At 33.2% G+C, this 11,605-nt stretch overlaps 1 long non-coding RNA gene across 1 annotated transcript; it reads right to left on the bottom strand.

Moving 5' to 3' along the window:
- Positions 1-1,642: 1,642 nt before the first annotated feature.
- On the bottom strand, positions 1,643-4,925 carry LOC120274035. The gene is made up of 3 exons (XR_005540686.1): positions 4,783-4,925; positions 4,321-4,392; positions 1,643-1,903 (listed from the first exon to the last, which is right to left on the bottom strand). It is a non-coding gene; the product is annotated as an uncharacterized LOC120274035 (long non-coding RNA).
- Between the last annotated feature and the right edge of the window lie 6,680 nt (positions 4,926-11,605).

Genomic DNA, 11,605 nt, shown 5'->3' with positions numbered 1-11,605 from the left:
ATTCAAAAATCAATATACATAAATTACACAAAAAAAATAATAATAAGTTGTCACTTTTTGATAATAATGTAGTTCTACAAACTAATGATATTAACTTAAAATGCTGAAAATATGCAAAATCTAACATTGCATCAACAAATATTTATTAACTTACTGATCCACTCTCCACAAGCTTATGGGTCACACACAAATAATACAGTGGTATCCCATGAGGGGTAGGGTTGTTGAACCACAAGGACTGAATTTCAAGTACTAGTTGATATTCTAATGTCTAACCAAATCACAAATTCAGGGTAAAGATGATAAGTAAGTAACCTAAAAGAAGGAAGGATGACAGGTAAAGGCTAAAACTGAACTAGGTAGAAACGCAGAGATAGAGTAGTGCCCCAGACTAATCCCCTGGAGAAATGTGTATGGACTTTCTTCTAATGCCTACCAGGTACATCCTACGATTCAATGTGTGTGCTCAAGAGCAATGTTGCATATATAGTTCTCAAATACACCAAGTTTTGCTAGGATAACTGTGGTTTCATACACAACGAGTTTGACAATCACACAAGGCAACTACATCTATGGCAATCCACACACCGAGTTTTACCAAAGCAACTGTGCAAATCAAACACATCAAGTTATGCAAACACATGATTAAACACAAGAAACCAATAGAACTCTGTAGACATTAAAAGCAAGTAAATCAACATAACACATAAACATCCAAGTTCATAGATCGGGCACCAAAGAACGGTTAGCCCCTCATAGGTTTACAAATCAACACAAGACTAAGGAAAACAAAAGAAATATAAGCCATAAAAGACTCTCCTCTTTGCTTCTCAACCACTCCGACGTTGCTCCAATGAAGTCCCACCAGCTAAGCTCCGCTCCACTCATGCTCTTGCACCATAGTTTCAGTTAGGCCCCAGAAATGTGAAGGGGAAGACCATGGCAGCCGCCCCCAAGAAGAAGGAAGAAAAATCCCCTGGAGTGACCTAGATCTGGGATTAAAGGTGTTTTTCAGGGAGAGCACGGTCGTCCCTAGGCCGTGCTTCTCCCCCTGATTATTTCAGGAAAGTCTGGGCAATTGAATCATAGAAATTCAGCATGAGCACGCCCCTACTTCTCAAAAGAACACGGTCGTGCAAGGATCACACAAACCGTGCTTTTTCTCTAAATTTATGCTACAGTGATTTGCTATAGTAATGCTGCAGTAACTCATCTGCAGTGTTTTTATTGTAGTCCTGATGCATAATTCGCCTAGGAAAATCAGGGGGAGGAACACGGTTGTGCTCAGACCGTGCTTCACCTGTAACACTGTGTTTTGATCTTTTTTCACACTATAATCATGTCACGCCCCGTCCCACACATAACATACCGCCACGACAACCCAGGGGAGGTCAAACACCTGCCTCAACCCCAAATCACCGTGAGGCTAACCTATTCCTTGAACAAAACCACTATAAAAAAAAAAAAGAATAATTCAATAATGAACATATACAATAACCTTATTATACTAGATCATCAATGTAACACAAGGTATAAATTATAATCAAACCTTATAAGAATAACACAACAACAACAACAATGACATAGACCCCATCACGACATTTTGAAGTCAAGCAAACATTTACAATTACCTCCCAAAAATGCAAAGCTATACCCTGAAATATATAATCATCAAATCGTCCCAAAATATGGGTATGGTTTCTCAGGCAACCCTGGACAATAACAATATACATGAATAATTAAGAAGGAGATTTATATAAGTCGGTCAACAATGTAACCTTAGGGATCTCACACCCTACATGCCAAGTACAGGAATATACATACACAAACCAAAAGAAATAAATGCACTGCACTAGACTCTTGCCAAGCACTTCACGTCCGCATGGCTTCACTGAACAAACAGCTGGGGAGAAGAAAGAGGGGTTGAGTAATTTGGTTACTCAGTGAGGGGAATCGCATGGAACTATAAAATACACATGTCCAAAAGAAATATAACCAATTTTACAATAAACAGTTTTAAGAGTTTACCAACACCCAAAATAAAGAACTTAGCAACCGTAGAGTAACATTAAAATCCACAAAGAACATAGTATACCAATAAAATTCTTTTACAATAACAATTTATCAAAGTCCAGCTTTAACTTAAATAGGAATCACTTTTCAAAAATCTCAAAATATAAATGTTTGCGGAAAATGAATAGCTAAACAAAAATTATTTTCTTTCCACAATTTCAAACCTAGGTATTTGCTTAACACAAGGTTTAATAGTTGTAACATGTTAAATGATTCAAAAGTGAGGCATAATTAAGATAGTATAAGTAACGAGCACAAAACAAGATTTCAAACTTGTGCAAATGATATACACTATAAATAACCATTTTAAATCATAAACAATTTAAAATCAATTATAATTGAAAAAACATCTGTTCCTTCCAATAACTCGATAAAACAAGTATTCAAGAAATCTCAATCGATGACCAGATCTTAGTAAATAGCCTCAAAAATTAGATTATCAAGTGAGGGACTAAATAGGAAACTATATCTCATTCATGAACAAATAGAAAATGCAAAACAATAATGTGATTTAAAATTCAACAATGATAAAATATTTTAGAAATCAAGTGTAAAAACATGAATGTGAGCTTTTCATCAAGAAATGCAAGTCAACAACCTTTTCATTCATCAAAGAACCTAAAACAAGTTTAAAATCCAAGAATCATACCTTTTCCTTCAATAACTCAACAATTCGAAACGTTTAGAAAATAAATAAGTAAATAAATAAGTCATAAGTTGATAGTATCACAAATAGCCTCGAAAACCCTCCGTCACTAATCGTGGCCTTGGTTAGGTTGGGAGCCACCAAGATGCACGTATCTTGGCGTTGACCGCTGGGAAGTTCGTGTGGTGGCTCCGAACAACCCAACTATATCCAAGTCAGGGCTCTACGCTCTCACCTAAAATGGCATAACCGGTTTGACAGTTTTCCACGCCACCTCTAAACAGGTCGGCCCGTGGAAACCATCATCTCCCTTACTGCAGTAAGTACTGGGGATCCCCCATATGTCACCATTAACAAATAACCATATCCAGCCCGTAGGCTTAGTAAATACATCAATAGCAAAGCATAAATCTCACTGAGAGATCACAAGTGTACACAAATGCCGATTCAAGAGTGGATAACTTGCTTATAACAATTTCAATGAAACCATCTATATCAAAAACACCATACAAGAGTGTTCTTTGAAAAGATACTTCAAATATAGCATCAATCTCTTCAAATTATCACAAATTTTATCATATAAATTTTCACTACAAGAGTGAGTAAACTATCCAAAACATCACATTTGGACATCTTTTCATCAAATAAGCATCGTTTTGGAAAATAATAATTGAATACACATTTAAAGAATAACTTCAACAATAACAAAAAATGTGTTGCAGAAATGGTTTGCATAAACTCATTTAATATCATAACAAGAGTCCCAAGTTTCATGAAAACATACATTTGAGAACCTTTAAGACACAATAATGAAGTTTTTAAAGACAATAAGACATTCTTGAAAAGTATCTTTGAATGGACTCAGTCATAATCCCAAATATTATTTTCAGATACCATAGAAAGCAATTTGAGAAACTTTAGAAATGTTGACATATCATTCGAAGAAATTGTAAAATCATTTTCATCTTAATTTCACAACTTTTCACATAAATCGTCCTCACTCCATGAGTGAGTAATTTGCACATATCAAATCAAATAAATGTTATGCTAATCGTGAAACAAATATTTTTATATAGGAAGACACCAATTTCAATAATTCCTTGAAGATGCAATACAAAACTAAGTTTTTATAAGCATAAATAACATCATAGAAAATATTCAAAATATATCATTCAATAACTCAACCATAATTTCATACGACTGAGCCAATTGATCATACGCCTCCAAAGAAATCCTTTTTCATCAAGAAAACATCATTTAAGATCAATCTTTGAAAGTATAACATAAGTATAACATCGTCACAATGAAATTCAACTTAGTTTGCACAACTCATTTAGTCATCATAACCAAGACATCAAGTTTTTCTTCAAAATACACAATTCGAAACATATGATCCAAAACATTGGGTTTACCATCACAAGTAACTTATACTTCGCAAATATTCTTGAAATAGGTTAAATAATAAATCATCAAGTTTCTAAATGCCATAGAAAACATTTCAAGAGTACTACCAACAATAAATTATCATTGAAGGCCAAAGCAACTTTAGCATTTGAAAACATGCATGATTTATAGTCCATAATTTAATAAACCCCACTCACAAACTTGGCGAGCTAAAAACCTCTAGTGTTACTCCTCTACCGGCTCTTTCCCCTTGATTGAAGTCTCACCTCCTAGAAGAATTTAAACAACAAAAACAAGCTATGAAACCTCATCAATGACTTGATCAATTGAAATTAAGAACAATGCTCAAAATGGAGAAATGAGTGCTCCTAGGGTTTTCTAAACACTCTAGCAATAAGATCTAATAAGAATGAAACTCTCACAACCCTCAAGACTAACAAGAAAAGCAAAAGAAACCAAACTTGGTTCGGTGCTACAGTGACCCTAATTTATAACATGAAAGATCTTTCTCAAATCTCATTGGATTCAAGGTTATACACCTTCAAACTTCTTCTATTCTTTAAATCCAAAAAAAACCCATGATTATCCATCAATAACTTCAAAGAAAATTGAAATAAGATAAAGGGAGAAGAAGAAGATCAAATAAAACACATCCTTACCTCAAAGCTTCTCAAACCCTAAGAAAAAGCACTTCTCAAGAGAGGAAGAAGAGATCTTCAAGTTTCATCTTGATTTAAGCCAAGGGATGATGGGTTTGAGAAGTGAGGATGAAGGTTTTAGAGGAGGAAAGTGGAAGAGAAAAGGTCTCAAGGAAAAGTGTAAAAAGAATGAGAAAAAGATAAGAAAAAGGGCTTTTAAACCCTAAATTTATGCCCTGAATCGACCCCCATACGGCCCGTCTGCCCTAGTAGAAAGTTTCTGGAATTTTCATATCAGGGTGTATCCAGTCCGTATGGACCCCGGTATGCCCATTCAGCCTATACAAAAATGGCTCTAAACAACTCAATTGGTGTCCGATTGACCTCATTTTTGTTTCTATTGACTTGGGACACTCTTAAGCACACTCACACATGAAAATTTCTCAAGAAAACACAATGAAACATGAGGGAAAAAATATACATATATATATATATATATATGAAAAAGTCGAATTACCACAAATCATGCCGAATCCTGTTCTTTTGCATAGGAACCTATTTTCCTACACAAATAAACAATAATACTCATAGTAGCATCGAATTAGAACAAAACATTACTAAAGGACAAGAAAAAGCATAAAAGAGGTATGAAAATATCTATATGAAATGCACTCATCACTTACACATACGCATTATTGTCAACTTAGATTTTGATAATATGACAAGGCTTAAACAACTTTGGGTATATTGAGCAATGATCGTATGCTACTTCTATGTATTATGTGTTCTCCTCACCACATGTGCAACGGAGCAAAGTAATAATAGACAAAGAATGATTGAACATGAGATTTCATCATCATCTACTAGACGTTGCAAACAACATAAGTACATTCACCATTTAGTTTTTGAAAGTGATATTAAGTGCATTGACATATTACACATGGATCGAAGTTGTTTTTATAATTTGTGTCAATTGTTAACTACAAACGGTGGGCTATGAGATACATTAAATGTTGGTGTCCAAGAGATTATCACAATGTTTTTGAACATTATAGCACATCATGTCAAGAATAGAGTGATTAGATTTCAAGTTTTCCGATTGGGAGAGACTGTTAGTGGGCATTTCCATGCTATGTTGAAGTCAATTATTTTTGTCACTTAGTTCTTTGGAAGAAACTAGAACCTGTAATTTGAAACTTAAACGACTTTAGGAGGAAGTAATTTAAGGTAATGACCTAGGTTCTTATGCTCTGTTAGTCATAGACACTATGTGACTAATAATTTATTTTTTATTTAATGTAGAATTTTCTTGGAGCATTAGACATGTACCCAAAATTGATTGACCAAGATATAGATGAAGAAAATCTGAAATTACTACAAATATCCTCGCTGTCAGCAATACATGCACTTTATATATGCCTTGTCTGGATGGGAAGGTTCAGCCCATGATGGTCGGGTTTTTAGGGATGCAGTGACAAAGCCTAATGGCTTGAAGGTTCCTGATGGTAAAAAAATAATAATAATAATAATAATAATAATAATAATAATAATTTTTATTGCTTTTGGAGACCTACTAATAAATGGCTTTTAAATCATTACCTAATATGAAATATTTCTCTATTTTCTAGGTTTCTACTACTTAGTAGATGCTGGGTATGCAAATTGCCTTGGTTTTTTTGAGTCTTTTTTAGGACAACGCTACCTATTAAGTTTTTCGGCCGATGGGCATCAACCACTTACACCTCAAAGAATTTTTCAATGCGAAACATGCTAGTGCACGAAACATAATTGAAAGGACATTTGGTCTTCTAAAAAGTCGTTGGAAAATCTTATCCAGCCCCAAGTTTTTATAATATAGCCACTCAATGGCGTATCATAAATGCTTGTTGTTTGTTTCATAACTTCATTAGACAAGAAATGGATGAAGATCCTACAGAAGATGATATTAGTGATGCAACCTCAGAAGAAGGTGCACAAGATGATATAGAAAAAATTATGGTCATTGAACCAACAGAAGAATGGACATAATCTCAGCTTAACATGGCCGTGGATATGTTTAATTCTTGGCACTCAACATCAGCATAATCAAGTTGTTAATTACTTTGATTTATTGTATTGTATGACATGATGGACACAGTTTTTAATGCTATTGTATTGTATGAATAATCAACAAATATATTGTTAATTATTTTGATGTTTGTATGACATGATGGAAGCCCCTTATCTGTCATATATATTTCTGAATTTATGTTTGTATGACATGATGAAGTCTAATTCTAATTTCAGCATTGGATATTGAAACTGAGATCTGTGACTTCAAGGCCAAAATTCACACTAATCTCAGGTGTTGCAGTTATTTTAACAGCATGTAATTTCGTTATTCTGACTAAATTTGCATGACTTGAGTCATATAGAATTACTTTCATGAAAATTAACCATGTAGTTAGTACTAATTATGACATGACTAGGATTTGGAGTCACACAAACTTTGTCTCACTATTTTGTTCTTAGTCAATTAGAGTATAGCAAGCACATCTCTATCAAACTCATATATTTTCTATACTACAGTTGATTAAATTGCAAATTATAAAAAGAATAATGGGGAATAGAATTTATTTAAAAAAACATACAAATGTTTACTAAAAAAAAAAATTTAAAATAAGAAGAAACGGTATGAGTAATAAAGCCTTGATTGATGCTCTATATCCATGTATCTCTTTTTCTTTTGTTGTTTAGTATGGATACAGATTCACAATTCAGGGGTAGGAGTCAAAGCAAACACTACTGGATCGTAGAAGAAGATAAAGCCTGGATTGATGCTTTAATTGAGCTATCTACAAATCCAATGTGGCGGGTTGAAAATAGGTTCAAAAATGGACACCTTGCTCAATTAGAAAGAATGTTGAAGGAAAATATTCCAACAAGCACATTAAAGGTTGCTCCTAACATAGAGTCTCGGATTAAATTTTATAGAAGCAAAACCACTGCAATAGCTGATATACTTCAAATAAGTGGATTCATTTAGAACTAAGAGATGTGCATTATTGAATGTGAGAAAAGTGCATATGATGAGTATGTGAAGGTATGAAAATTTTAATTTTATTTAATACCATCTTATGATCTATGGTATTTGTATTTTAATTTTATTGTTCATGCAATGCAGAATCATAAGGAGGTAGCCAGTCTTTATGGAAAAGCTTTTCCTTTCTTCAATGATCTTGCCATAGTCTTTACAAGAGATAGAGCACATGGAAGTGCAAGAGCCGATATTGGTGATGATGTCAAGCAATATTTACATGAGAATGTCACATAGGATGACGACACGAGTTTCTTTCAATTTGTAAGTGATGATGGTTGTATGCCTACACAGGAACCCATTCCGACTCCATTACCCATAGGATCAGAAACAAGTACCTCAAGAGCACGTCGAAAGAGGAAAAGTGTTGTGGACCAATCATTAGAGAAAATTTTACAAAATTTGTACAATTTCGTTGAAGTTGTTGGTTTAGGATTTAAGACACTAGCTGGTGCCACTGCACGTGAAGTAGCTCGTGATGAGCCCCGTGAAGCCCGTGAGTAAGCACGTGAGGATGCTCTTGCTGAAATTGTGAAAATAAAAAACATGTTATCACAAGTGCTTTTTGAGATTGATGGTCTTTCTGATGATGAGGCGATGTTCATCTTACAGGTTTTTTGTAACCATAATTCAATTTTTATTCCATGTTTTGTCTTAAAATTCTTTATAATGATGGTGTAATATTCATTTTTGTAGGTTTTGCCTAAAAATAACGACTAACTGAAAATCTTTTTCAAGTTGTCAGGCAAGAAGAAGCTTAGTTTGTCATGTATTTTTGTCAAGATTGTCATTTAGAGCACGTAATATGTGACCTCATGAGTTTGTTTTACTTCGATTGTGATGTTGTTGTTTTTAAAATTTAGTGTTGCGAGTTGAGTTTTTATGGATTGTATTGCAAGAACAATGTGTTTGTTTTAAAGTTTGTTTTTATGGTTTGAATTACAATAAGATTATGATAGTATGGGCATATTAACAAAATTTGTCACAATTAATTTGAGTGATGCATATATATATATATATATATATCATATTGTGCAAGGTGTTTTTAATTGTTTTGATTTTTTCATTACATTATTGTTCATGTGCAAAAAAATTATTATTATTATAAAATTAAACAATTATTTTTCATAAATAATTAGGTACATTTTCACGTGTATTAAAAACATATAATAAAAAATAACTTATTATAATTAACATCATTAACTAATAGCTAATTAATGATATTAATATTTAAATCCAAAAATTAAAATGAAATTGTAGTATTACAAAATGAAATAATTATTTTTATAATTAATTATTCACATTTTCATGGGTGTTTAAAAAAGATATAATTAAAAATAACGCATTACAATTAACACTATTAATTAATAGCTAATTAATGATATTAATAATTAAATCCAAAAATTAGAACAAAATTTTAATATTATAAATTAAATATTTATTTTTTATAATTAATTATTCACATTTTTCAATATTTTAAAAAGCTAAAATTAAAAATAACTCATTATTATATATAAAATATCATTTATTTGAATAAGGGACATAAGTGTCATTTTATCACATTTACTTTCTTTATATTTCTCATTCCCCCAATAAAGTACACTCTCCAAACCTTACCAACCAAATACATTCTTCATTCTCACTCCTACTCCAATCTCCCTCATATCACTCCCAATCCACTCCTCCCCCAATCCACTCCTGATAACCAAACATGGATACTCAGCCTCTCAGCCACATAATTTTCTTAAGAATCTTCATTCCATTGTAAAAGGAGTAACCTCTTATTACCACACCTATGTGATGGAGTGAATTTCTCATCACAATTGAAACACAAATGTTTAGCCTTCATCACTTGCATTTCATTGAAAGTGATCATTCTATATTGTGAATTTGGATTTCCTGCTATAGATGTTGCCTGTTGAGTATTGGATGTTTCTGCAATGGGTAGCAAATTAGCTGTGCTTTATATGGAATAGCTGGTGCTATGATCTTCTCATTACAATTTGTGATGGAACTCAATACGGGTTGTATTGTTGTCTTTTGCTCACTGGTTTGTCTTTATATGAAATGTCTTTTGCTCTCAACGAAAGCATCCAATGTAATGAATGAACTAAATATTCAGCTGAATTAATTGCAACCGGATGCTATTTTTCAACTAAAAACCACAATCCAGTGAATATATTCACTGATTTACATTCATTCATTACTCAAATCAATGAAACAGTAATCAAACTGTAAATCAGATGAGTCTCTAACTCAATCAAGAGTTTAACAACAGATCGATCAAGGACTCATCTATAATTGATCATCATCATCATCATCATCATCATCAAGTAATACCTAAAATAAGCAATAAAAAAAGAACAGTCCAGAGTTAGATCCAGCTCACTACAATCAATCAAAACAGTAAGATAACTGAGAAAACCTCCCTCCTAATTCCGGTCACCGAAGACACCCGGCGGAGCACTCTACAACTCGGATCCAAGCCTCTACTCTTAACTTCCATTCCCCCCTTCTTCTTCTCTTGTCTTTTATATTCCCCTCCACGTCAGCATAACAACCTCCTTTAGACTGCCCCTCTCTCCACCATTAATTAGATGACACCCTGGCGTTTGTAACAAACTCCCTTAGCTTCACATTGGCCATCCTCGCCCTCTTGCTTCTTCGCCCAATCGCCAATTCCCTTACCTCATCAGCTGTTGTGTCGTCACTTAGCCCTTGTTTGGTTGGAGGTTTTTAGAGGGGTGAAGGGGAGTTAGGAGTGGTGAAAGTTGTTTGGTTGGGGGATTGAGGAGGAGGAGGAGGAGTTTGGAGGGGTATTTCACCCCCTCCAAACCCCTCATATCCCACCCCTCCAAATCGGGGTCTTTTGGAGGGGTGGGATTATTAAAACAAATTTTGATGTTTAAATCTTTATGAAAAGACTAAAGTATCCTTTATCAATTTGAGAAATTACGATAATATCTTTTTTAAATCTAATTTCATAATAACAATTATTATTATTATTATTATTATTATTATTATTATTATTATTATTATTATTATTATTATTATTATTTGTCTTAATTTTCAATGTGTCAATTGAAGATTAATAATAATATTTTTTTAAATAAATCTTCAAATAAGAATGATAAACAAATATAAAAAATTGAGTTATACAAATAATATTATTACTAATATTAATCTTAATTTTTATATTAACAAAGTTTGTACAAAATAATCTTTTAGATATGTATAAAAAAGTATTATGATCAATTTTATATAAAAGGGTAAATTAGTAAAATACACCTCAAATCTCTCATCACCCTTTCTTCTAATCAAACAAAAAAAATAAATTACCCCTCCACACCCCTCCATTGAACCAAACATAAAATTTTTTCAAACCCTCCATACTCCTCCCCTCCTTACTCCCCCTCACACCTCCCCTCCCCCATCCCCCACTGAACCAAACGAAGCCTTAATGAATCTGCTGATGTGGCTGACCTCCCGCTCACGTGACTTCCAGTTAAAAACTCTCCTTCAAACCTTGGCGCTCTTTTCTCCTCTCCCACCAGCCTCTTCATAACAAACTCTCAAATTCTTGTAGATGAAATGATGATGTGGCTTAACTCCATCCATTCACCAACCGAGAATATTTTCCTTTAACTCAGTTCACTCACCCAAAAAAAAAAAAATCAAAATAAAAATAACTCAATCACTATGCAGTTATTTCTATTAAATTTTAAACTGACTTAACCAATTGAATGCAAAACCCAACCGCCATGTATT

This window comes from Dioscorea cayenensis, chromosome 12 (assembly GCF_009730915.1).
Source record: "Dioscorea cayenensis subsp. rotundata cultivar TDr96_F1 chromosome 12, TDr96_F1_v2_PseudoChromosome.rev07_lg8_w22 25.fasta, whole genome shotgun sequence".
NCBI classification, from domain to species: domain Eukaryota; kingdom Viridiplantae; phylum Streptophyta; class Magnoliopsida; order Dioscoreales; family Dioscoreaceae; genus Dioscorea; species Dioscorea cayenensis.
The sequence above is the reverse complement of the archived record's forward strand: the minus strand, read 5'-3'. Positions and strand labels throughout refer to the sequence as shown.